We start from the raw sequence: 27870 nt of genomic DNA, 5'->3' as shown, positions 1-27870 counted from the left end.
TCATAACCAGACCCACACAGTCATGGCACATATTTCTGGGAATGGCCTCTGGATCCCCTGATTTGGGGGAGGTCCCCCAAAAATCATTTAAATTTTTTAAAAGATAGTGAAGGTCTTGTTATAAATATTTTGCCAAAATTAGAAATGAAAACTCAGCACCTATTCACTGGGAGCGACAGTGGACACTCAGAGATTCTGGTCAAGAGTTTAATCCATGGCTTGGTAGCCAGGAAGCAGTCAGTTCAGGTCAGCTCCCATTATTAATAGCCATAACAGTGGCAGAGTTATTGCCTGCCCAGTCCTAGGTGCTCTGTCTGTGCCCTGCTCATCAGCAACCACACTCAACAAAGGCAGCCTCCTGCCTCCTCCCCAAGAAGAAAGGAATACACGGAAGAGGCACAGTGGCATCCACATCCCTGGGTACCTGGGTAAGTTCCTGCCTCCCTCTGGCTTCAGAAGAGTTAGAAATCTGTGTCTCAATCCCCAGATTTGCCTTTGACAAGGGTCAGAAGAAAAGCATAAGAGCCTTTTTTTTCCTGATCTATTACAATCTGCTGCTTAATGCCTTTAACGTCACTGTGTTTCTTCCAAATACATCCTCAACTCCATCTCCAGTGAAGAAAGGAGCACTAAGTTGGTGGGAGACTGAAACGATCTCAGGCAGTTAGACTAGGATGGGGGACGACCCAATATACTGCAATACGGTGATGTCAAACTGCTCTCTGGCAAATGATGTCATCCAATTAACTATGGCTAAAGAAAAGTGTGTGCCCGAGTGTGTGTGTGTGTGTGTGTGTGTGTGTGTTTCAAAATATTCATGCATCATGTCCACAGGATGGCACTGAAATGAAATTTTCAGTACACACTTCTTCCCATTTGGGCAGAAGCATTCATCACCTTTCAGGTAAGAAAGATACAAACACCAAAACAAATCAGAAGGGAGCAATTCACATCCAAAAGGCAGATATGACCAAAAGTTGAAACCAAAAAAGGAAACAAAAAACCTGAAAAATGTAAAACAGTAACTTCATTTGAGTCCGCGGAAGAGGAGAGCAAAACATCTAAACTGCACCTTGCTCTAGCTTCTCACCAATTAGTAAGTGTGGGCTGCACTAGTGTCTCTGAATCAAAATTTCCTCCGCTGTTCAACAGGCATCTTCTCTGCCTTGGCCTGAGAAAGTACGGGAAATCTGGCAGGAAGAGGAGTGAACTGTGAGTGAAAAGATGTAGGTTCAAATCCCATTTACTGAACTACAAATCCACACAATGCATCAGCTGCACTCCTGGCACCTCCACTGCTGTTATCATGCTGTAAAATGAGACAGGTGGGGAGGACAGCCTGTGAGACTCCTTCCAGTACTGACCTTCAATCTACACAAGCTCCATGAAATCTATACAACATCCAGCAAATTGGGCATTTAGATCAGACTCTAAATGCCAGGCAAATACAATGTGCTGCAGGTTCTGCGGTCCAATCACAACTCTTACTCAAGCCAAAGCCATTCCTCTGCAAGTGCTTACAAACACTTGTTGGTTGCATTAGCCCTAGCAATCACAGACCCAACTCAAAACAGGCCTCAGTGTGAGGAAAGATCTATTTCTTTTTATATGCCAGTAGAAGTTTTCTTAGCAAAGTCCACAAGTAAATCCCACCGGGAGATGTATCCCGAGGGAATGTGGCTGTACCCATCTTAAATGTAAGCAGAGGACTGAGCCCCCAGTGATCGGTCCCAATACCAACACCCCTGCAAATGAGTTTGCCCTCAGGACTTCAGCCCAGGAGCTGCAAGCAGAAATGCCATTCGCTCCAGCAATAATGATGTACTCACCCACGTCAGTCCCCACAGGCAGCCAAGCTTCCACTGGCCCGCAACCCTCTCACACACCCGTCCCACTGCAAGGACGTGGTCCGAGGACCCGTGGGGAACAGGAGATATTCTCCGCCCCTTCCAGAACAAGGGGCAAAGGAATGGAGGGAGAGGGTTGAGGGCGGGGGTTGGGGGACTTGGTTTCTGGAAACAAGAATTCAAATCCTGCTTCTGCTAAACCCTGAGTCACCTCCTTCTCTTCCAATAGATCAGTGTGGTGGGTAAACATTTCCAAATATGGAGAAGCAGGCTGGAGGATGTCAGTGAAAGCGCCCTTCTCTGCTTTGGCACTCGAAGAACATGCGCCACTTAAAAGAGAATTCCTTACTCGGAGTAAATGATTAATCTCCAAAGAAGTGGAGTCTCAAGAGTTCCATAGCCTGTCCTGTCAGGAGAAAGATTCCCTGTCAAATCCAAGAAGTGACCAGTTTTTTCGAGACCTTTCCTTTCACCTTAGGAGCAGGGCCACCTGAACCGCAACTTCATTTATGAAGTCGATCTATCCTGACAAGGGAGGGCAAGTGAGGGGGTGTGGTATGAGCAGGTAGGCACATGCTGAGGATACAGTGTGCTGTTCTTTGGATGGAAGATGAGTCTCAAAACAACCCTGACGCTCAGACCGTACTCACCGAGCTTCCAGCTGGGCAAAACCCTCCTGAGAAGTGAGTTGTGTGAGAGCTTGATAAAGGACAGATAGCAGGCACGACAAGCACAAATACATTTTTCCATAGTCTCGATCATGAATTCCATACATACGTGATCCATTTCTTCCAGAACAATCGACAAGGTGGAAGTGGAATGCCCTATTCAGTTTGCAACAATTCTGTTGGCCTTTGCAGTGCTGGGAATCAAACTCAGGGCCTCACATATGGAAAGCCGGTGGCAGGAACACTAAACTACTTCCTTGCTCCTTCGTCTGTATGATTCAGCAGAAGCATCTAAAACCCGTGAAATAACTTACTTGGACTAGTGAGGTCAGTCCAGAATGAATATGATCCACAATGACTGCAAAAGGACTAAAAGGACTGATGCTGGGGGAATGAAGGTCTGAGATAAATATATATTCTCAAAAAAGAGAATCCATGTTTCTGGCTTTCCAGAGGTTCCATTTGGTGGTGTGATCTCATTCTACCATTGGCGCTAAAGGCTTGCTGCAGGTCATTTTTCAGAATTGTTGACCATTTCCTGGCTTGGGGCCAGTCACATGCAGCTTCCTGTCCTCATCTTCCAGAAAGTTTCTAGCAAAAAACAGCACTCATCAGGGAGTGTGGGGACAAGAGTCCAGTCTTTAGCAGTCTGTAAGACTTTGGACAAATCAGTTCTTCTCTTATAACTTTTATTTCTTTATCCACAGATTGGGTGAGATTCCCAGATTTTCAGGTATGATCTTGAACAGCATTCTTCAACCACTGGTCCACAAACCAGTGCAGGCCCACATATAGAAAGGTTGAAAACCACTAGTCTATACAAGAGATGCCACTTCTTGACATCTAAACCCAAAACACATTCATGTTAATTCAATCAGATATAAGCATAACCTCTGATCACTGCAGATCACCGGCAAGATATGGAAACAACCCAAATATCCAGCAATCCAAATGTCCAAGTAGAAATGAATGGATCAAGAAGTTATGGTTTACTTGCACAAGGGAATACCCCACAGCTGTAAGAATAGACAAAATCAAGTAATTTGCTGTTATGTGGATGGACTTAGAGGATGTTCCTGATGAGTGAAGTCGGTCAGAAAGAAGTTACATAATGAATTGCCTCATATGTGGATATAAAGATACAAAGTGCAAAACGACAAACTGTCAAAGACACCAGCAACAGATTACTGGTCCACAGAACTGAGTTGAGGGTGGGTCCTTTGTAGGAAATTGTCCCCCTAATAAAAACCCTAAGGTTGAAGTTGTCCCCTAGGCAAAATAGTTTAGTAATATTAGAGAATGCTTAGGGCAAGCAAACAAAGGCTACAATAAACCATTTTAAGGTCTTTTAGATGTAGAAAGTAACAACACAAGAAAAACAGAACAAAAAATTGCCATGACTTTATATATTCAGGCTAACTGCTGATTTGCTGTGCAAAATATCCCATCCCTTGTTCTCAATATATTCATTGAATTTTGATGTGCTAACTAAAAGATAGCTTAATGTACCCATTGAATTCTGATTGCTAACTAGTGTCTCTGTCAACTTAAACAATAGCTCATGATGGACGGCAACTTTGTATTAGGGCCAGCCGGTTAGCACCCTTAGGGCTGCCCAGATGACTAAAGTTTAGACAGTCCTTCTGTGTTTATCTCCTAGTAGGTTTGTCTCATTCTCTGTGACCGCAGGTAGATGGTGGTTGCCAGTCTGATTGACTTTATTGTAGTAAATTATTCTTTAGTCCTTCAAGCACAAGTACCTCTCTTTCTCTTGATCAGTGAGAACCACTGTCTCAGGGATCACAAAATGAAAAAAAAAACCTGTAAAGGTTATTGTATCGTGCAAGAGAGATAGTACTGGGGTTAAAAAAATTGCCTTTTGTATGGTTGGCCCAAATTCAATCCCTGATACTGTGTGTTTCTTAAGTGCCACCAGTAGTGACCCCTGAGGACAGAGCCAGAAGTAACCTATGAGCATTTCCAGCTGTGGTCCAAACCTCCCCACAAAGAATGCTGTTGATCCCAACGTCCACTTCTACCCCAGTCAGTATCCCTAGTGTCATCCCCACAGAGGCAGAAATCATTTCCTCCTACAGAGGCAAACTCCACCCTTCCAACAGAACATTTTTCCTTTCAGGGAAATAAAATCCAGCTCCCTTAACTCCTCATGTTGCCTCTTAGAATTATACAGACAACTGAAGTTCAGTCTCACTGCTTAGGAATGTTTGGTAGATGACTGTGTATCTAAAAACGTAGCTTTCCAGGATCTTACCCCTCAGCCACTTTAGCTATCTCTGGACCACATCACACAGCTGACTCTGAAAGCATTTGGTCCCAATTTGAAACTAATCCTTGTCGGATTTTTCCAATAAGTTACTGCAAAGCAACTAGTTCTGCGTGTGTACCTGTGTGGGTGGCCTTTTGGACTTGGAAAATACAAATTATTAAATCTTAGTCATTGATAAATGACTTGTGTATTCAATATGCCAAAACCAGTAATTACAACTGGTCTTATTCACCTAAATAAGAAAAGACAGACCCTCAAAACCGGCTCTGCATCACTTCCGCTCCTCATCCAGATCACACTCCCATGCATTGAAATCACTATGCATGAAGCTCAGGGATGGAGCGTCCATTCTCACCATCCCACTTCTCTCGGGTGCTGCCACCAGGATGCACACAGCTAATTATAAGAAACAAGGAAAGAGAGAGTTCTATAGAGAAATATGGTTGTGGCAGAACAAGAACCCTTGTCACCAAATAGCCAGCGAGGTCAACTGATCAATCACAAGACTGGGAGCACAGGGCAGGGCACCATCCTTCAGCCCACTGTGTTTCCGAAAAAGGGGAGAAAACAGTCTTCACTGAAACATTTCTAGGTGCACCATTTGGATTCAAGATACACAAGATCATGATGCCAAATACACATAATATCTTTACCACTTAGTAAACGCTTTTCCAGACAGATCCACTGAACTACTACAAACAACTCCTCTGCCATATCATACCCAATTTAGTAATCAGAATTCTGAAGATCAGTGAGATTTTATTCCCAAGATCACACCACTGCACCAATAGCAAAGAGTGAGGGGGAAAAAAAAGAAGATAGGTTGAGGAGCCAGACTACTTGAGATTCCAGATTCAAGTCAGCCTCATACAAACTGTTTGACCTCTGGTCAATCATTTGAGTTTCTAAATCTCCGTTTCTATGCCTGAAAATTAAAAATTAAAATAGACCCTCTGCCCACCTCTCAGTGCAGTTACCGGGATCGAATGAGATAATGCAAATCAAAACCCTCTGGAAAATGAGAAGGCGTTATAAAAGTGTGAGGGATTATTGTGTGATTACTTGTAAATGACTGTGCATTCCATTCCAAATACAAAAGCAGTGAGGTCATTTTCTAGACAAAGAAACATGAGGGCCCTGGGAATAAAGGAAGATGAGTTGAAGTTCCATGGGCTGTGTCTAGATGCTACTCACTCTTGAAGCTACAGCTCGGCGGCAACTGTCAGGCTTCCAATCCCCATATCCCAGGTTTACAGGACTCCTCAAGACAAATTCTTCCCTTTTTTTAGCTATAAGCAAAGTGCCAGACCAAGAAGAGGTAATAGGGAGGGATGTTTGGGAGACCCCCTGAGATTCTCCCTTCCGGAAATGTGGCCTGATTTGTTTTCCTTGGAGAAGTTGTTAGAAACACAGGCTCCAGTCTCTCTTTCAAAAGGCCCATAGGGAAATAAATGTACAGTAAGGAGCTACTTACCAGAGACTAAGCACTAAGAAAGCTCCCGAGCATGAATTAATCAAGGGCACAGGATATTTCAAGTTGCAGATACCAAAATGATAGAAATCTCCAATCCATTAAACCACCTGGCCGAGCTCACAAAGGCTCAACCTGAACAATTCAGGCAGCCAGGACAGCAAAGGAGGTTCAGTTACATACCAGAGGTGCTGCTGCAGGGCACAGGCAGCTCTGAGAATGCAGGTGCTGATCAGGCTTCCTTCAGGCTTCTCCCAACACACTACTTGTCAGTTCCTCTTCGATTTCTGCAAATATTCAAGTTACAGAGATCATTTATTGAAGGGTCAAACCTTCCTCAAATCCATTCCCAAGGCTGCTGCCTGCACAATTTAATGATGATTCTTTTCTGATTTTCAGTTTTAGCAGCTGCTTCTCTGCGCCTAACATTGGATAAATGTCAAATTGTGGGAAATCATCTCCTGAACGATGGGGTTCCCAGGGTTGGTCAAGGTCCTCCCCCCCCCCCCCCCAGCCAAAACAGTTTAGGTTCACAATGACCTCTTAGTATCTGTATCGCAAATCACAATGCCCAGAATTACAGAGAGAGTAAGAAGGACTGTATCTGCTACAGAGACAGGGAGTGGGGTAGGGTGGGGGTGGCGGGTGGGACACTGTGAACAATGGTGGTGGAAAATGGGCACTGGTAGCAGGATGGCTGCTTAAGCATTGCTCGAATGAAACGCAATCATGCAAGTCTGTAACTATCTCACTGTGATCCAATAAAAAAAACTCATTTTAAAAAAATAGGTTTTTTTAGAATATGGACAAGAAAAAATGCACTCCAGACAGAACAGAAGAGATAAGAGACTCATCAAAAATACATCCAGGAAAGAATAGGAGAAAATAGGGTCTTTTACATGTAGAGGATTGGAGTGATAGCACAGCGGGTAGGCATTTGCCTTGCACACAGCCAACCCGGCCGATCCAGGTTCGATTCCTCTGCCCCTCTCGGAGAGCCCGGCAAGCTACCGAGAGTATCTCGCCCGCACGGCAAAGCCTGGCAAGTTCCCCGTGACGTATTTGATATGCCAAACACAGTAACAAGTCTCACAATGGAGACGTTACTGGGCCCGCTCGAGCAAATCCATGAACAACAGGAAGTCAGTGCTACAGATGTAGAAGAATGCAAGAATAGAATTAAAAAATATTCAGAACTTTATACATTAAGGGAGCCTGCTGTTTGGCTATCCCAGTCTTTGCTCATCATGTACCTCTGGAGATTTGATGCACTTACTAACTGTCCTTCGTGTCCCTGTCACCCAAACAATGGCTCACAAATTGGGTTGGGATCAGGTTGTGAAAGGATCTTGCACTGAATTTCAAGAGCAATTTCAAGAGCCATGACCTCAGTAACTCCCCCTAAAGGGAAATAATGGACTCTGGGGCAGGATATTAAGAGAAAGTGGGATGGGAACGGGAAAAGCTGAGGGAATAAAGCACATTCTAGGTAAAAGATGTGCAAAACAGTAACAAGTCTCACAATGTATTTTTTTTTAATTTTTTATTAGTGAAACACCATGAGGGACAGTTGTAGACTTACAAATTTTTGTGCTTGGGTTTCAATTGCACAATAATCAAAAACCCATCCCTCCACCAGTGCCCATTTTCCACCACCACAGGTCCCAGTATCCCTCCCATCCCCCATCCCCCCATCCCACCCTGCCTCTGTGGCAGGGTATTCCCTTTTGTTCTCTCTCTCATACTGGGTATTGTGGTTTGCAAAAGAGGCATTGAGTGGCAATCATGTTTAGTCTATAGTCTACTTTCAGCATGCTTCTCCCATCCTGGGAGGATCCTCCCAACACCCTTTATTTGGTGCTCCTTTCTCTATCTGAGCTCCCTTTTCCCCTAGAATGTATGGCTGGCCTCCAAGCCATGGAGCAAAACTGGTACTAATCTTGGGCTCTCTTGGGTGTTAGTCTCCTATTTTGTTACTTTATGTTCCCCAGATGAATGCAATCTTTCTGTGTCTATCCCTCTCTTTCTGACTCATTTCCCTTACCATGATACTTTCCATCACAATGGAGAAGTTACTGGTGCCCGTTCGAGCAAATCGATGAACAACGGGTAAAAAGAAAGTCTGTGTTCCCCAGGAAATGGGGAAGAGTCTGGAGGCCATGAGTAGGAAGGGTGGACCAATAAATGGGAATAAACAGGGAGCTCAAAAAGGTAAGCTGAAGCCAAATAATTTTAATACAATAAGGTGTTGAATTCTATTTCCAAAAGTCGAGTCTTTGAGAAGCAAAACATCATATCACAGATCATTTATTTTTTTAAATCAGGCCTTAGGGTGGACTTTTTTTCATGCTTTTTGTTTTTGTTTTGTCCTGGTTTTAAGTTTTGTTTTTGTCTCTTAGTTGCTAAGGTATTTGCTGGGGGGAGGGTGATGTTTTTTATTTTGGAGGGGGTTTTTGGCTATTGCCATTGGCTCTTTGGCTGTTACTCTGGCTCCTCATTGCCAAATAATTTAATGATTGTTGACATTGCAGTAAGCACACTGCATGCATCAGCCCATCCACAAGCCAGTGAGCTGGGCATTCTCACTGCGGTCTTCCAGAGGAGCAATGGCGGCTTAAAGAAAACATAAAAGTGGGCAAGTCTCAGAGAGGGTAAGGGGAGGGAGCCAAGATGAAATAATTCACAATACAAACTAAACCTTAACAAGTCTAGACTGTATTCTCATTTCTCACTCTCTTTTTTCCCATTGCCCAGATGAGATGAAATCATCCTCCTAACAACCGTATGTGGCGAACATAATCGTCTCCAGTCCGAGTTGACTCTCTGTGGTCGCCCCACGAGGGTCCCAAAGTCAGTAACCTTGCTTGTGTTGTCAGCACCATGCACGCAGCGGACATGCAATAACTACATGGATTCAGTCAGAGAGCGTCTTTGAAGGCTGGGCCAAGGCAGTAACCCAATACTAGCTAAAATTTCCATTTTCTTATGCAGAGAAATGGAATGAATTTCAGTGAGGTCTCCAAGGACCAAAAGGTAGGTAGAGACAGCCATGTAGAAAGGCACGGGTCAAGGTTCACGTGGGCGGGGCAGCTACTGAGACTGTCCATGACTCTGAAGCTGCTTGCCTGTAAGCTGAAGGCCTCATGGGGAGGCAGAGAGAAAGTACATTTCTCTGAACAAAAGGAAATAGCTCCTGGACCCCTTACAACCGTGACAACTGCTAAGCCACTTTGTCAGTCGGGGGACTGATCAGGCAGCACTGAGGTTTTCAAGCGTTTCCCCCGCCCCACCCCCTTTTGGTTAGCAACAGTTTTCCCTTTCACGTAAATGTTTTGCAGATGCTAGCAAAGTAGATAACAGTACAGTTGCTCAACCGAGCTCCAGATTCTCCTGCCCTCCTAATCATCTCACCCCTTGTCACTTAGGAAGAGACTCAGCACCCTAACTGCAAACCCCAAGGCCATTCCTGGGGTCTTCTGGAACAAGGAGGCATAGTCTGAAAACCAGCTGCCCCCTGAGCTCTTCCCAATACCTTAGTGCTCTAATTCAGGGACCTCCAAGGTCTGGAATGGCTCTTTTGCTTGTTGGTTTGGTTTGCTTTGGTTTGGTTTGGGGCCATACCCAAAGCTGTGCTCAGGGCCTACTTCTGACTCTGTGCTCAGAGATCCCTCTTGGCAGGGCTTCGGGGACCATATGAGGTGCCAGGGATCAAACCCAGGTCTGCATACAAAGCAAGTGTTCTACCTGCTATACTACTTTTAAGCATTGGAATATCACTTTCTAATACAGGGGTCCTCATTTATACCAGGAAGAAGGACAATATGTGGCATGCTAGGGAAAAGAGCTTTCCTAATTGGAGAGTCTGACAATATGTTTCAGAAGTGTGCATCACAAACTAGTTTCTTAATCAATGCCTCAGTCAATGCATCTATAAAATGGAAATAATACTAGCTAATTTTAGGAGCACGAAGTCACTTAATAAGCATGTTGTTTACCAGAATGCTATAATCATTATCAAATTGTGCCCAGTCTGACTATAAGTGTATCTTAGTCCGGAGACAGAAAAGAAGGTTACACTTTTCCAGGACTAAATAGATGGTCACAAACCGATGGAGATCCATTTATTTTCTTTCTTGATCTCATGGACATTTTTAAATTGAACAAACAAAATGACATCAATGAAGAGCTACAGAGATGAGCAGGAGATGTGTTCAAAAGTCCCTACAGCTCATCTATGGAAATATTACACCTTATCTCCGGAATCTCTGAAACTAATAGCCAATTCAGGCTTCTGGTGCCAATCAAGACAGTCATCGGTGGAAGAAAAATGTTTAAGAAAACTATTAATGAGACAAATAGTAGTATCAAATAGTAGTATGGCATGCCAGCTCCCTGCTGCCACAATGGCCAGCTGAGTTACCTAAGAAATTACCTGGCCTTTCTGAGTCTCACTGTCCTTACAAGGAAATAGAAATGAAGGCGACCCCTCCACTCGCCTTTCCCTGATGGGCATTAAAGCTCAAAAATCTAATTCTCATGCCCTGCCACAGAGGTAGAATGGGATGTGGGATGAGGGGTGGGAGGGATACTGGGACTGGTGGTGGTGGAGAATGGGCACTGGTGGAGGGATGGGTATTCGATCATTTTATAACTGAAAACCAAGCACAAAAATTCTTAAGTCTACAACTGTACCTCATGGTGTTTCACTAATAAAAATTTAAGGAAAAAAAAATCTAATTCCCAGCTGCCCTAAAGCCAACACTCAGGACCTCCAGGATAACATTTCAGCCACATCACACAAGATTATGCCATAAGGGGCCAGAGTGATATTACAGTGGGTAGGAGGTTTGTCTTGAACGCAGCTGACCAGAGTTCTATCCCTGACATTCCATATCAGCAACCGCCAGGAGTAATTCCTGAGTGCAGATCCAGGAGTAACCTCTGAACATCGCCGGTTATAACCCCCCCCCCAAAAAGCAAAAAAGAATTAAAAACAAAAATAAAAGATCATGCCATGAATTCCTGGCTTCCTTGGCTTCCTAGAAGATTCCAATTCCCCACAAACCCAAGGTGTAATGTTTCCAGATCAGTGCTGTGTCTCTACCACGGAGTCCAGAGGTTCTTCACTGTGCATTGAGGAAGCTCCTCCTAGTGGGGAAGGGACCCAGGATTGGGGTGTATCCTTTCTCTAAAGCTAGTCCAGCCAATTACTCATCCCAAAATATCCTCAACACCCAAAGGAATATCCTGTGTTTCTCTGCAGTCCACAAAGCTCTCCACCTGCCCCACCTCGTTAAATGCTAAATCTCGATATGATCACGACACTCTTGTTAGAAACCAAGAACCTGCCAGCCCACAGTGTAAGTGGCAGAGTCAGTAACCAAATGGCATGGCTGGTGCTCCAGGGCACAGGCACTCTGTCCGCCAGCCACAGCCAAGTTGGAGTGCAACAGAAATAACCCTAGGCAGATCCAGAGTCTTCTCTGGGCTGTACCATGAGGATTCCGAGGCCATCCCACACATGTCCATGCTGTTTGCCACCCCGCCCCCACCTCCCAAAGACTCCATCAATGAAATCTCAGAAGCTAACAAGGCAAGAGCTTCCAGTTCTGTGTGGTCCCTTCCACCCCACAACAATCCCTCCCCAGCGCCACAGTCCATCAGGAAAGAAGGAAGAGGGACTGACCCATATCCAAAAGTCACTCGACTCTACAGGGACCGTCCGGGGCACGCCGTGTGGCAGCATCACCATGCAGACTAGTCAGCCGCTCCCCCAGAACAACTGCAGTCATGGTCACAGCGCATGTCAGCAGTTTGCTGCTTGATTGGCAATTTTTAATAAGCCCAAGATGCAAGAGCATTAACGCAGACTGCACAGTGTGTGCCTTACATGTCTCACGGCCTCCGGGACCAACAGGGAGGTCAGAGGAAGAACCTGTCTTTCCACTCGGATTCAGAAGCCAGTAGCTTCTCCTTTAGGTAGGCCACTCTTGCTGCTGTCTCCAGCACTTCAGGCCTCTGCAGTGGGACGCCATGTCCTCACTGCAGAAGACTCTGAAAGTCAAAACGCTGACTGCCACAGGACCCTAAATCGGGCAACATGCGGGAAAGAACTTAGTCTACCTCTTGTCAATGACTATTTAACCTGATTTATTCCAAAAGCGTCACTAATACTGAGCCTCAGTGATGCTCAGGCTTGAGAGGCTAGATTTCTGCCCTTTGTACCAACAAATCTCTGAAGGGACTTCCCAAGGACAATACAGTAAGCCCAAATGCTTTATCTACTATCTTCAGTTCCTCAAAGACTTGGACTCCACTTTTCTGTTCCTGCCATAAACTGCTGTTTAGTATCACTTGGAACACATCCTTTGTTTGATTAGAGTAAACTCAGTTCACATCTTCACATTGCCCCCTTGATCTCCGACCCCTGCCACCCCAAGATCAAATGCAAATATTCCTACAAGGCTTACTTGTAGCTCTCAACAGGAGCGAGGCTGCTCTGTAATGACAGGCAGTTTTTATTCATTGTTGCTAGCATGTTAACAGAGATCTGGCATTTCTAGTCTTGGACCCCAAATACAATGCAGCCTGTCCTTCAGCACTGAGACAACAAAACACCATCACATTAGCAAATGCCCTTGAAAGACATGTTGCTGCCCACAAGTGAGAATCTGCAATCACCCTCACATGAAAGAGCTCAGTTTCTGGGTCCAATAGGAGTCTTTTCTCTTTCTCTGAATTTGCTCTGCCTATCACATGCCCTTCCTCATACTGTTCTGACTGTGTATTTCACTTACTTTTTTCTGGTGAGGACTCCCAGTGGAAGAGTCCATGACTTATTCTTGGCCACAGTGTCTAATTGGTGCTAGGCTCATAGTAAGTGTTTAATAAATGCTTGTGAAAAAAAATTATGTAAACAAGACAACTGTCCAGAGCCTGACTCCCAAGAGGAACTTAAACAGAACTGAAAAATTACAAATCAACTGCTGCTGTCACAACGAAGGAGGCTGCAACTGTTCAGAAATAAAATTGGGGACATGAACTGTTTTGAAGTGATACGAAATAGATTAATGTTATATATCTTATATGAATAAATACCACATGGGCTATCAGAACTAATGACAAGTATTAGCATTTATAGATTAGAATTTATTAGATTTTATTATGCATACTCAATATATCTGGATAATAACCATTAGACATTTTGAAAAGAGTTGTGGGGGACATATGTAGCCTCTCAATTGCCTCGAAGTTCATTTCTATGCTCTAAAGTGTTCTCTTGCATAAAATACACAGATGCAAACTACATTTCTCATACTACCTTAAAGATAGTAAGCTGGGTTACAGCACTAATATGTACTTGGGTGAGACTTAGAAGGTAAAAGTGAAGTTCAGTCTCTCTGCTGTTTCTAAAGACAGGCAAAATGGTGGAATACTGTCAAAATGCTACTCCATGTCACAATCTGGTGTCCAACAACTTTTCCAACCACAGAGATATTGAGAGAAGATTGGAGACCTAGCCATGATTCCTAAAGCTATCTTCCTGATCTCTGGATGATAACAATAAAAAAAAAAACTCTTAAACTCAGTCGTTCCAAATGTTGATAACTGATTTTCACTGCCTCATCCTGCCCGGCAATTTTGTCAGCATTATTCTTCCAAAATTAATCCCTTTTCACTGAAATTGTGTGGAATGTCTTCCTCGCCCATAAGCTTGATAGATGCAGAATGACAAAGAATAGATCTGATCAACCATTCCATTATTCCTTGATGGGCTGAAGGAAGACTTATGTCTAACTAAGACTTTCTCCCTTATCTTTGTAAACCAAACCCTGTGTAAAAAAGAGAAATCTCTGAGTTTATTGCCATGTGCCAAATAGACCTCAGGGAACTAAGTAGCAGGTGTCATAAGCTAATCAGAATTACATAAACTAGTTTATGGTCAGCCTAAAATCTAATTCATGTAAAATGAAGCATGGTTATGGCATAATTACTGTCTATTTCCTGAGAATTCTTGGCTTGACCTCTTTGTTTTCCAGATTTGCTTACAATACCCCAAGGCATGGGGCCACACACCTAGCTGACCTGCTCTGTAGATCCCAGAGAGGATGTTCCTGGTACTGTCTATTCCAGCCCTAACATCCTTAGGATGTTACAATGGGAACTGTACCAGTGCTTTGGTTTCTCATAGGCTTATTTGGAGAATGAGGCAAATCATTTTGGGTCAAGCAGCTAAACAGTTGCTGGCAGGTGAGTGACTGCTTGCTCAGTGATGTCATCTCCTTTAGAAACCTAGGAGCAGTCTTAGGACACAGGTACCAGGCCTATTTTAAAAATGAGGAAACGGAAACTCCTGGCATTTATGTAACTTTCCCAAGGTCAGAAGGCCAGCAAGCCAGGGGTGGAGGCAGGATCCCAATTCAGCTCTATGGACTTCCACCAAATCTGAAACTCTCTGTACCTCAGCATCCTTCTTGCTGATATGCACATCTAATGGAAAAATGTATTAAACTGGAGGAGGAAAAACAGCCCAGACATAACTGGGCTGTACCTTGGGAGCTCTCTGGGCATCACAGGATGATAAGACCAATGTCATAAACCCTGCCCTTCAGCATAGTCAGCTCCTGTGGGTAAAATTAGCTCTGCTCTGCTCTGGTGCCGCCTGGAGCCCTGAGGCAAAATTCACCCGGGCACAGCATGACCTCACCTGACCCTGACTCCCAGGAAGGGTCCCCCATGCACCTCATTAGGGCCTGAGATGACTCATTTTGTTCCTTCCTGTCTTGGGCTGCTGAGGTCACCTTTCTGCTATCCAGAAAGGCAGCTCCAAAGGATGAGAAGGCGAGCAACTGTTCTGCATTCCTTTCCTCTAGGACAGCTCACAAGCATGGATGGGGTGCCTGCCTGTCCCGCCAGCTGTGAAGTGGAGGAAGATGTCTCTGCTGACTTACGTAACCCAGTTCAGGGCCAAACAACAGACACTCACCCAGATGGACTCCAGTGATTGCCCACTTCTTTTACTGCCATACGTACTGATCAGGGGAAGGCCTATTCTAGAGCCTTGGTTATGACCACCAAGCTCTCCTCTGCATTCTCCTGCCCTGGCACTATCATATTTGAAGGTTGCACTCAAATACCACCTCTCCTTGTCTGTTCCCATCCCCGTCTCACTAGCATTCCCATCACAACTTCCACAATGCCTTCTTTATACCTTTAATCATCTAGTATTTATTTGTCACTGTCACTGTCCTCCCATTGTTCATCAATTTGCTCAAGCGGGCCCAGTAACATTGTGAGCCTTGTTACTGTGTTTGGTCTATTGAATACATCATGGGTAGCTTGACAGCTTTGCTGTGCGGGCGAGATACTCTCAGTAGCTTGCCGGGCTCTCCGAGAGGGGCAGAGGAATCGAACTTGGGTCAGCCATATGCAAGGCAAACGCCCTACCCGCTGTGCTATCACTCCACAAATATCTGTTTTGAACTGGAAGATAAAAAGATAAAAGAAAATGATCTTAGTCCTCAAGGAAATGCAACAACCTTAATCACTGTCACTGTCCTCCCGTTGCTCATCGATTTGCTTGAGCAGGCCCAGTAACATTGTGAGACTTGTTACTGTGTTTGGCATATCAAATACGTCACGGGAAGCTTGACAGGCTTTGCCCTACAGGCGAGATACTCTCGGTAGCTTGCCAGGCTCTCCAAGAGGGTCAGAGGAATTGAACCTGGGTTGGCCAGGTTGGCCATGTGCAAGGCAAATGCCCTACCTGCTAATAAATAGCTTAAAAGCAGAAGCTGATCTATTTGGGGTTAGAAATGCAATCTAGGCCGAGAAAATACTGGAAGAAAATTCTTAAACGGTACCCTGTAATATGGGGAGGAGAGTGATGTTTCAAAAAGAGAACAGAATGGATTAAGACTGGAGGGTAGAGAGACTCCTTTGCATATTCCTGGAGCACAGTGATATGTGCTTCCATCTCAAAATCGTGAGATGATGACACAAAGAGGCACGGGCCAAAATACCAAGTTTTCTAGTTCACGTAGAGGAAGTTAGGAAATGCCCTACATGAGAAAATCATTGAATGGTTTTAAAAACAGAGATACCCATGAATGGATTTGCATCTGTGAAAAGAGAATAGAATAGAGGTGAGTAAAAACTGAAATAACACCAGAGAGAGATTTTGAAATAGCACAAAGCAGGGAAGTGAAGATAAAGAAGAGTCTGGAGGAGCATGGAGAAATAGTTTCAGAGTTAATTCAATACCACTTGAGGATGACCAGACGGACAGGGGAGGGAAGGGACGGAATATGCCAGAATGAGCCCCAGTTTCCTGGGACCAAGTTGACCTAATAGAGAGGTATTATCATCAGCCTGTTTATAGGACATGTTGAGTCGAAGAATGTTTTAAAGTTTCCAGTAAAGCATCCAAATGGCCCCTACATACTTGGGTCTGGAGCTTAGGAGTTCCACACTGAATATAACTCCCTAGGAATCATGAGATCACATCAAGTTGTGCAATAATTGGCATTTACAGGATGGGAACAGGAAGAAAAGTCAGCAGAGGAACCTGAAGAAGAAGCCAAAGAGGTCCAAGAAGAATTAAGGAAATCAAGGAAGGGGAAAAGGCCATCAGAGAGGACACCACAAAGGCCTGGTCACAGCGGTGATGAGATGAAAAGAATTTGGCCTCAGAAGTACCGAGGTGGTGAAAAAACAGTTTACATTGAACTAAAATGGGCTGAGAAGCCAAAGAAGTAAGAATGTAGAGATAGGTATAAGGACAGAGAAGGGAGGAGGGGATTTGGATATCACTGATTTCTCCACTACATAATAAGCTTCAAGAACTGTAACACCCAACAAAATGCAAAACATAGGGTCACTGATCATTTTCCAGCAGTTATGTTTTTTAAAAATAAGAAGCATCAGAAAAAATTCATTATAAAGTACTTTTACATAAACCAATATATTCAAAATATGATCATTTCAACAGGTAATAAACATAACAAAACATATTAAGAACATATTTTACATGATTTTTGTCTTCAGCATTTAAAATTAGATGAACATTTTTCATTCCATTCAAATTTTACTTTTCATTTTAATTTCCATTCAAACATACCACATTTTAAATCTTCAATAACCACATGTCATTCTGAAAGAACTTCGAATAATCAAGGGCTCAGCATGACAGCTGGTACATTGTATACACATTTTTTATATAACTAAACAAATAGGTAAATGATGGATAGAAGGATGGATAGACTGTCATTCCATCGAGAAAATTAGTGAATCTTCCAAGGCATCTTGATCTCTATCATCTATGCTTTAAGTTTCCAGTCTTAAGTCATGACTGGAGTCTAAATTTAGCATAATATTAATACAAACAGCATAAAGTTCCCAAAGCCTTCCCTTCCTTCAAAAATCAAAAACTTGTCAGTCTCTCCAATTTTGTTACAGCAAAACAAATCAGTTAAACACTTGTCAGAAGGCCTACCACACACCAAAATCTCAAACAAGCCTTTACTTTTTTGTTCCCCTTTTTTTCCTGACATAAAAATAGGCATGTAAACCCAACTCAGCACATTACACAGGTGCACTGCAAAATCAAAACAGGGAAAGCATGAAAGCATTGTATAAAGTAGCACTGTAGCACTGTCCTCCTGTTGTTCATCGATTTGCTCAAGCGGGTCCAGTAACGTCACCATTTTGAGACATGTTACTGTGTTTGGCATATTGAATACGTCACGGGGAACTTGCCAGGCTTTGCTGTGCAGGCAAGATACTCTCGGTAGCTTGCTGGGTTTTCTAGAGGAGTGAAGGAATCGAACCCGGCTCGGCTGGGATGGACGCATGCAAGGTAATCACCCTACTACTGTGCTATGTGTGTTGGTGGTATAGTGGTTAGCATAGCTCATTGTATAAAAGTAAGGTATTATCTGGAAGTTTCCCCATGTCATGAATGTGTGCCAGAGAAGCTTGGTACATGTAACATTATAATTACATTATCCCCATAATATTATAATTAGGTTCACATGAAACTATATGGAAGCAAAGGCAACTCTACACAGATACAATAACATTATTACTTGAATTTCCAACATTACTAATCGTCCCTTCTCCCTTCAGAAACTATTAAAAAACTTAGTCACCCTGATTTTCCTAGGGAAAGCCAATTTGCTTTTTCCTGAGTCATCATCCTGAGATTTGCATAACTACCCAAACCCTTCCTAGAAGCATTAAGTAGGGATCCCAGCAAGTTTCAAGAATACGCATGATTCCATGCAGTTGCCTTTCTACAGTTACAGAAAGTACCCTGAACTGATCTGACATCACTCGTTGCTCAATAATCAAAACATTTCTCCACCCCAACCCAGCCTCCAAGAGCAGAGCACTCATCATGATTTTGTCCTATTCTGCTTTGTTGATTATGATGAGGCACAAGAAAAAAAAACACCAGCGTGTGTTGGGTGGGAGATCATTAGAAAAGGCTGAATTGAGAAAAAAAAAATTATTAGAGTCATCATAGCCAAGTGGAGAGAAGAAAGACAATCAATTTCTTTTGCTGCCCATGATAAATATTAGCAGCCCTTATTTAACTTTTTTTTTAAAGTAAACTTTTTAAAATTCTGCAGCCACTGGTCAAGAATAAGGGCCACCCCCAAATACCAGAGCTAAAAGAACCATCTGACTACACAGCATCTACCTTTAGAGGGGAGGAATCAATAAGAACAAGAAGACAAAGTGATTAACAAGAAAGTTAAGTAAGATGGACTAGGGGTTGCCCATGAAACTATGGTACACATAGACAAAACTATTGAATCACGTGTGGCAGACTATCACACCGGGAAAACATTATTTCATCCACACTCTAAAGTTTTTGTTTCCATTTGCTATTTCTCATTTTGGTGTTTCTCAACTACACATTTCCACAGTCAGTTGAGTTCTGGTGGCAATACAACCAACACAACCAATCTTCACCAGATCACTCACTCTTACATGTCACTACTCTGTGCTAGACCCCACACTGCCATAGATGGACTTGTATCTTTACCCACGGGCCTTAAAGAAAAATCAGAGAGCCACAGAGACAGCATAGTGAGCAATTTTTGATTCCCAGTACTGCATATGGGTGTCCAGCTGCCACCAGTTGTGATCCCTGAGCACAGAGTCAGGAATGAGTTTCAGTGAGTCAGGAGTTTCCTAGGAAGGAAGGGAAGGAAGGAAGGAAGGAAGGAAGGAAGGAAGGAAGGAAGGAAGGAAGGAAGGAAGGAAGGAAGGAAGGAAGGAAGGAAGGAAGGAAGGGGAGAGGGAGGGAGGGGAGAGGGAGGGAGGGAGGAGGGAGGGAACTAAACTGTCACAGCATGCCTTATAAGGCAGTAGGAGGTAAGGGCCAGTTCATGAAAATGTACTGTTGCAGCTGCTGAACAAAAACACTTAAGACACTTGTTCTATGCCAGGCGATCTTTCCAATCAGTTTGCAGATATTACTTCAGTTAACCTTCTGGTTAACCCCTTTGAAATAAATCCATTACCATTATTCCAGTTTCACAGATGAGGAAGCTGAGACACAGCCAGACAGTGATAGAGCATGGAGTTGAATCTAGGCTATCTGACTCAAGGTCTGTGCTCTTATCTACCATCCCATGCTGTTTCTCCCTTGATCTTTTCTCCCCCCACCCCCACCCTTAGTTTTTCTATTGAGGGAGAGGAGCCAAAACACAAGCATTACTGTATAGTTAGAACTATGAAGGGCAGAGGATTCACACAATATCCTCAGCATGATGACACAGTTTTCCCCTCAAGTCAAGTTACAGAAGAGGTCAACTCTTAACAACCAGTAACCATGTTATTTCCTTACTCTAACAAAGCCCTGTCACAAAACCATACAGATGCAGTGTTCCCGTGACACTAGCAGCAGCATCTCTTTGTCACAATCAGGAGCTGGTCTCACACAAGTGAAAGTCAAGCCAAAGGCTCAGGGACAGCAAGAGAGAAAGACTGAAAGAGACATCCCCACTCAAAGAGCTTCACTGAAGACCCACCCTCTCTTCCCTGAGCAACATGGAGCAAAGACTCAATGCTGATGCCTCAATGTTTTGACATGTTTTTTCTTCTATGAAACAAAAAGATGTCTTAGTTCTTGGATCTCACAACTATAAATTCATGAGACACAGAATTAATATGGTATAGAAATAAAACCAGGTTTTACAATCAGACAAATTCAAGTTCAAATCCTGTTCCACTCATTGCATTATTCTGTTCAAGTTATTTGCTAAGATCTGATGAAAGGAACATCAGAGATTAAACACAAAGGGCTGAAAATGACCATATATCTGGTGCAAGGCAAATATTGTTAAAAAAAAATCTTTAATTGCCTATGACACATCTTTTCCCTTTCTTGCATCTCTTCCCTTTCTTCATGAGGGAGAAAACAAATATAAACAAGTACACTGTTCATCCTCCTCTGCTCTGAGTTCTTTCCATGGTACTGCCAAGCTGAAAGTACCAAATCCCAAAAGCTCCAATCCCTCAGTCATCCAGGCACATCTTGTACTGTTTCATACACGTGTGCTCTTATCCATGTTCTCTCTGCTACCTAGGAAGTTCTTTAGGAAACTCCTATTTATCTTATGAAATTCACCCAAGTATCACAGGCTCCAGGAATCCTTCCCAGTCCCATCCTCTGGATCTGTGGACATAACAATTATACTGACACTAAAGGACAATGCAAAGCTTATATTCACCTGTGTGCAGAGCTATCCTGATACCATTTGCTTGGATACTGAAATATTCTCTTGTCCGTAGGTAAAGAGCTTCACTTCAGAGTTCTTAAATGACCTCACAAGAAGAAGTATTGTTAGAGTGTGAAGACCCCTAAATCTCTTCACAACCCAGCAATGAAAAGGTTCTCCCTGTCATCTCAGGAATCCTTTAATATCAGGAGTTAGAATCTCCATCCACAAAGTTAATTCATCTGTAGAACTAACTGCTGGCTTTGCTAACTTTTGGACATTTCTTAATTGCTAAATAAAATATTCCATAAGAGTCAGAGCACATGCTCCCCACAGCATTGAGAATATTCTAAAAATGCTCATTGTTTCACAAGGTCCTCTTTGACTTTCACCTCAGTCACACAGTAGGCCTTTAATAAGCATGTGTCTCCACAGTGCCCTGCTCTTTGCAATCCTAAAATCAGATCTAGTCTGCCTTCTGCCAATGCAGCCACCTAATAACTTCCCAGACACCCCTACTCATGCTGCAAATCCCCCCTCACCTCCTTCCAACAACATGACCTAGAGACCACCTTTGCTGCACATCCCCGCGACCCCCTAAGACAGACAAATCTAAGGCAAAACAAATTTGGATTTTCAAAGATCAGTCCAGAGACTGATACGGAGAGTCCGCATTCTTGGCCTCATTCTAAGAATAAACAACTGCCGGAAGGAAACCTGGTCCATCAAAGCAGAGGTAAGTTATTCCTTGAAAACTTAACCAAAGCTGTTAAAAACTGTTCCCTGTATTTATTATTAGCTTGAAGTAACATTTATTTACATCACTATCTGTGATCCAAGAGTGCTTTTTCATATCTCTCCAAAGATATCATACCACACTCACAGCCCAAAGGCCCAAAGCCCCCCACCACTCTCTGTTAGGCAACCCCACTAACCCTTTGTGTCTGCTGCAAACTCCCCTCTGACATCCTCAGTTGGGTGTGGTCAGAATCCAAGAGTTGGTTTTGAATTGGCTTTATCTGTTTCTTTACTTTATTTTTTTAAAAAATATCACCAGAGCAGTGAGATCATCCATATTTGTCTTTCTCTTTCAATTTTATTTCACTTAGAATAATACCCTGCAATAGTTCCTTGTATTTTTATGACCTATTGAGGTTTTTATAATGGTTGCAAATCAAATTGATTCACTTTCTGTTGCTTCATCATTCAGTGAATTAGGAAATACAGGAGTTTCAGTCTTCAATTTAATAATACGAAGTAATTTCTCCAAGTAACACAGTTGGTTCCTATCAAGGCTGGGGCTCAATTCCAACCTCAGAACCTCAGTTCCAGAGCTATGTGATTGTCTGGAGTCAGCTCATCTCATGAATGTACAGTAAGGTCTAGGATACTAAGAGCAAGATGCAACTCTACCATTTGCTGTCTCATCATGCTGCTGGGTCTTCCGCATAACACATGTCACACTCTGAAAACTGGGATCTTTACTTGTCTGCTGACCATCTCAGCTCCTAGACAGAAAGCAAGAAGACTCCATGGACTTTGTCTCTTTTATATCCAGCTCTTAGAACTGAGCATTGCATCGGAGGACAACATTGAGAGATAAGGACTTGAAATCACACTAGTGCTGACTCCCTCCCCCCTCCGTTACAGCCTGCCTACCCATGGACAAAGAACTAAACCTCTCCCAGCCTCACTCTCCTCATTCTTCAAATTCAAATAATGATTCCTACATCCCAGTATGTTTGAAAGAAGTTTTTAAAAGATTGTTTTCAGAAATGTCTGTTTCTCACTTTCTCTTCTTACATATTCTCAACAGTGCCTCCTCCATGCCTTCCCCACCTTCAAATGGTTGGTTTTATCAATCACACCCCTGTCCTTTTCATCACTAAGCGCCAAAATCTGCCCCTCTCCTTCTCCGTGTGCTAACCCCTCCCACAGACCATGGCTGAAGCAGGTGGCTACAAAGGGCACCCAGGCAGCTCACAGCTGGAGCCAACCACATTTTCATGTCTTCCAAGTTCTGACCTACTTCCCAGACAGACCGGAGCAGGTGATGCTATAGTGACTCAGCAGGTCTTTTTAATTTCCCCCAAGTCCTCTTACACACATGAGACATAACCCAGGGTCATGGACTCATGTCAGTGAGAGCTGAGGGGTCTTTAGAGCCCCCCACCTATTGGTTTCAAAACTTTTATTTTATAAATGTGGGATTTCTGTTTAGAAAATGGAAATGCCTTAGCCAAGAACAATCTCCTAAATTCCTCAAAGATCAGAAACAACAGCATGGCTCCAATTATATCCTAAGAAAAGGCCCTGGCTCGCCTACCACATTCTCTCCTCAGAAATCATTCCTTATGTCATGGAGTTTAAATTCTGCTTGATTCCACTCGAGTTAAGAACAGTCTCTCCATTATTAAATGCCTCTCTATATATGCTGGAAAATTTCTCTAATTTCCAGCCACATAAAGCAGAGTTTAAATATTTAAAAATAAAATCACAAGTGTTTTCAAAAATAATAGTGTGGGTCAAAAAGATAATACAGGGACTAAGGTGTTGGCATTGCATGAAACCCAACCCTGGTTCAATCCCTGGAACCATATAGGGTCACCCAAAGGACTGCCAGGGATAACTTCTGAGCACAGAGCCAGAAATAGCCTCCAAGCAACACATGGCGTGGCCCAGAAACAAAACAAACAAAAGAGCTAGTGTAAGAACAGAAAATGTAATGAAGTGAGGAGGTATAGAGTGGAACCATGTAGACCATGTAGACCGCAGTATGATGAACCATAAACCATGGTTCCTTTAGACACTAACTGTTTATTTGACCTTGAGTGAGTCCTTTTGTCTTTCACATTCCATTTACTCATATTAAAATGAGACTCTTAGACAAGATTCCCTACAAGCTGTGAAATTCTGAATCTATGTGTCTCATCATCACTTTTAATACTATCACCCACTATCCAAAGTAATTAGACTGTGACTCATTAAGCTCAGATATTTTCCATCCTGCAACTGCGTATATATCCTTCAGCATAGATTAGTATTCATCAATAAACTGTTAAGCTTTTCAGAGGCAAGAGTTTCAGTCAAATAATTATATCACACAGACTTCATAAATACCTTAGAGTCAATATTGACAGACTGATGAAGTTGTGCAGTAATGCACTGGCCATATGGCAACAATAAAACAGTAAGACCAGCTATAATATTCTTGGACTTGGACTTTCTATAATGAGGGATTTCTTCACAATATGCCCTTTCTCCAACTAATTCTGCCACTTCTCAACTTCCTTTCTCATCATCTATGTGTAGAAGCAGTTGCAAGTTATAAGTCCTCTGTGTGTAATGTGGGGAAGGGACAGAGTGCAAGCCAACCACACCCAGCTAAACTCAGAGTTTACTCCAGGCTCTGTGCTCAGGGATTACTGGTAAAGGGGTTGAGGAGCACCATATGTAATACCAGGGATGGAACCTGAATTTTATCTCTTTCAAGACAAAAAGCCTTGAACAAATATAAGTCTTATAGAATATTCTCTAGAGGAGTACCTCCTTGATACTTGATAGTGAGTATGATTTTATAAGTCTCTAAGAACAATTCCAGTGAATCAAGTGGATGATCTAGCGAATCATGGATGATCTTGCTGAATTAAACTTCCCTCCCGAGAAGGCAGCTGGAATAAAGAAGGGATCACTAAGTCAATGATGGTTGGAGGAATCGTTCAGGATGTGTGCTGAAAGTAAATAAAGGATGAAACAGAATAACCTCTCAGTATCTGTATTTCAGATTATAATGCCCCAACGTAGAGAGAGAGTAGGGGGGAAATTGTCTGCCATGGAGGCAGGGGGAGGGTTGGAAAGGGGGGTATACTGGGGACACTGGTGGTGGAGAATGTGCACTGGTGGTGGGATGGGTGTTCGATCATTGAATGACTGAAATTCAAACATGAAAGCTTGTAACTGTATTGCATGGTGATTCAATAATATAAATAAATAAGTTAATTAATTAATTAATTAAATTGGCCCCCAAAATCACACAAAGTGTGTGGGTATTAAGAAATTCTTGGGACAAGTCACAAAGTCTCTGCAAACCGCTAAAAACTCATTTAAAGAGGTAAGTATCCAGTGACTTTCTAGTCAGCACATAATTTGAACTAAATCACACTAAATCTTCCTAAATTTACAGAGAAAAGTTAGCAGGCTGGTTCATCAGCAGCACTCCCCTCTAGTTCCTATTGCTCCTTTCCCAAAAACTGTTACTGGAAAAAGACAGGTGATCCCAGATGATCCCTATCTGATCCCAACAGGAACATAGTAAATGGAGCATGTGCCCCAACATGATTGACCCTAGTTTCCCTTGTTCTCTCCTTACTGAGCACACATGAAAAATAAAATAATGAAAATGCTTACACTTTCAAATACTCATAAGGGTTACCAAATAATTATAGCCAGTTGTTTGGATGCAATTATTGTATTCAAAAATACGTGCATACAATGGAGTACTATGTAGAAAAGATGAAGTCATGAAATTTACATACAAATGGTATACATGGAAACTATCATGTTAAGCGAAATGAGTCAGAAAGAGCAGGGTAGACACAGAAAGACTGAATTCATCTGGGAAACATAAAGTAACAAAATAGGAGACTAACACCCAAGAGTGGCCGAGATTAGTACCAGGATTTTTGCTCCATGGCTTGGAGGCGAGCCACACATTCTAGGGGAAAAGGGAACTCAGATAGAGAAAGGAGCACCAAATAAAGGGTATTGAGAGGATCCTCCCAGGATGGGAGAAGTATGCTGAAAGTAGACTATAGACCAAACATGATTGCCACTCAATGCCTCTCTTGAAAACCACAGCATCCAAAAGGAGAAAGAAAGAACAAAAAGGGAATGCCCTGCCACAGAGACAGGGTGGGATGGGGGGGATAGGGGGTGGGAGGGATACTGGGACCCATGGTGGTGGAAATGGGCACTGGTAGAGGGATGGGTACTGGATAACTTTATAACTGAAACCCAAGCACAAAAATTTGTAAGTCTACAACTGTACCTCATGGTGTTTTACAATAAAAAAAAATAAGTGTATAGCTAATTAAAATTAAAAAATGGCTTAAGTCTACTCAATATAATATGAGTGATCATTAAAATATGAGAATTTAAAATAATCTGGAAATATTTATGAATATAAAGCTGACCAGAAATAAAAGCAAACAAAACTGCTTCATAAAATAAATATGAGAAAAGATCAGGGATAATACTTCAATAATATAATTTATTTCAAATTAAAGGATGATGACTAACAGCTAATGGCATGACTCAGGACTCTTATATGAGAGGCTGAAAATATCTGAACCAATGATAAAAACATAAAGGTTAAAATACAAGACGGCAATTAGAAATTCCAGGACAAAAAAGAAAAAAAAAACTGTACAAAAGAAATCATGACTGAAATTTAGAGAAATGTGCAAAATAAAAGAAACCACTGATGGAACTTTTAGAAGAAACACAGAATAAACCCCAAGCAGTCATGAGAACAAGAAAAACAGAAGACAGAAGATAGAGAAAGTATAGTGAGAAATATTTCATTTTCTCCTTTCCATATATATAGACATATACATATGTCTATATATATAATGTTTTATGTCCTCAAATTCCAAAATACACTTTTTTTAAGAATAAGACATTGTTACAGGAACAAAAGAAAAACCTGGGATGATTTTAAACACTTAGAGGAGCTTTGGAAGGTTCTCTTAGATTTTGATGTTAGGGGAAAGTCCAGTGCCCCACGAGTGGCTTGAAGGTGGTGATCTCATAACCCTAGAAAAGGAAATGAAACCACAGCACAAGACTTAGCCCTGCATTGAGCAATATTTACCTAGAAATCATAGTGTACATGTTGACTGTTTTCAGCTTTGAAATCAACCTTCAGAGAGCACACAAGACTCAGATACACTTGCAAATCATACACAAATACCACTCAACAGGCATCCATTATAAATTTGCAAAAAGTGACAAAAACAGCTGACAAATCCAAAGAATAGAAGTAGAGGAGGAAACACCCGTATCTTCATCTTAAAAATGGTGTGAAGAACTGAAGACGGATGCATAGTAAACCAACATTAAATGTCAAGTACCATTACTTAAACAGACTAGGCCTTGCCTATCTTAAAAATCAATGAGCATGCCAGTGAGTAAGAGATTACAGTGGGTAAGGTCCTTGCCTTGCACGTTGCTGCTACAGATTGTTCTGAGAATCCCATATGATCCCCCAAGCACCTCTAGGAGCGATCCCTTAGTATAGAGGCAGGAGCAAGCCCAAAGCCAAAAAGTCAATGGGCATAGCTACAACTCACTGTCACTGTCACTGTCACTGTCGTCCCATTGTTCATCGATTTTCTCGAGCGGGCCCAGTAACGTCTCCATCATGAGATTTGTTGTTACTGTGTTTGGCATATTGAATATGTCACAGGTAGCTTGCCAGGCTTTGCTGTGAGGGCGAGATACTCTCAGTAGCTTGCCGGGCTCTCTGATGGGGCGGAGGAATCGAACTTGGGTTGGCCGCGTGGGCCATGTGCAAGGCAAATGCCCTACTGCTGTGCTATCGCTCCAGCCCAGCTACAACTCATAGCTCAAAAAAAAAAATATATATATATATATATAGAGAGAGAGAGAGAGAGAGGCATATCATTTAGAAATATAACAACAAGCAGTGGGAAAATAAATAAAAGTTTAAACTGAGGAATGAGAACCAGAGTGATAGTACAACAACTAGGGCACTTGCTTTGCACATGGCAGACCTGGGTTTCATCCCTATGGTCCTCTGAGCCCTCTTGGAGTGAACCCTAAGCACAGAGCCAATAGTGAGCCT

The 27870-nt window shown here is 42.6% G+C and overlaps 1 protein-coding gene across 1 annotated transcript in view; it reads right to left on the bottom strand.

The window, feature by feature from the left end:
• LPP (LIM domain containing preferred translocation partner in lipoma) overlaps window positions 1-27870 on the bottom strand; it is a 758624-nt gene that overhangs the window by 693153 nt on the left and 37601 nt on the right. Inside the window, exon 2 of the mRNA XM_056121924.1 lies at window positions 6457-6560. The gene's annotated coding sequence lies outside the window, so the exon portion shown is untranslated. The remainder of the gene's footprint in view (window positions 1-6456; window positions 6561-27870) is intronic.

Source organism: Sorex fumeus, unplaced genomic scaffold (assembly GCF_029834395.1).
Source record: "Sorex fumeus unplaced genomic scaffold, SorFum_2.1 ptg000044l, whole genome shotgun sequence".
In the NCBI taxonomy this organism is placed as follows: Eukaryota; Metazoa; Chordata; class Mammalia; order Eulipotyphla; family Soricidae; genus Sorex; species Sorex fumeus.
The sequence above is the reverse complement of the archived record's forward strand: the minus strand, read 5'-3'. Positions and strand labels throughout refer to the sequence as shown.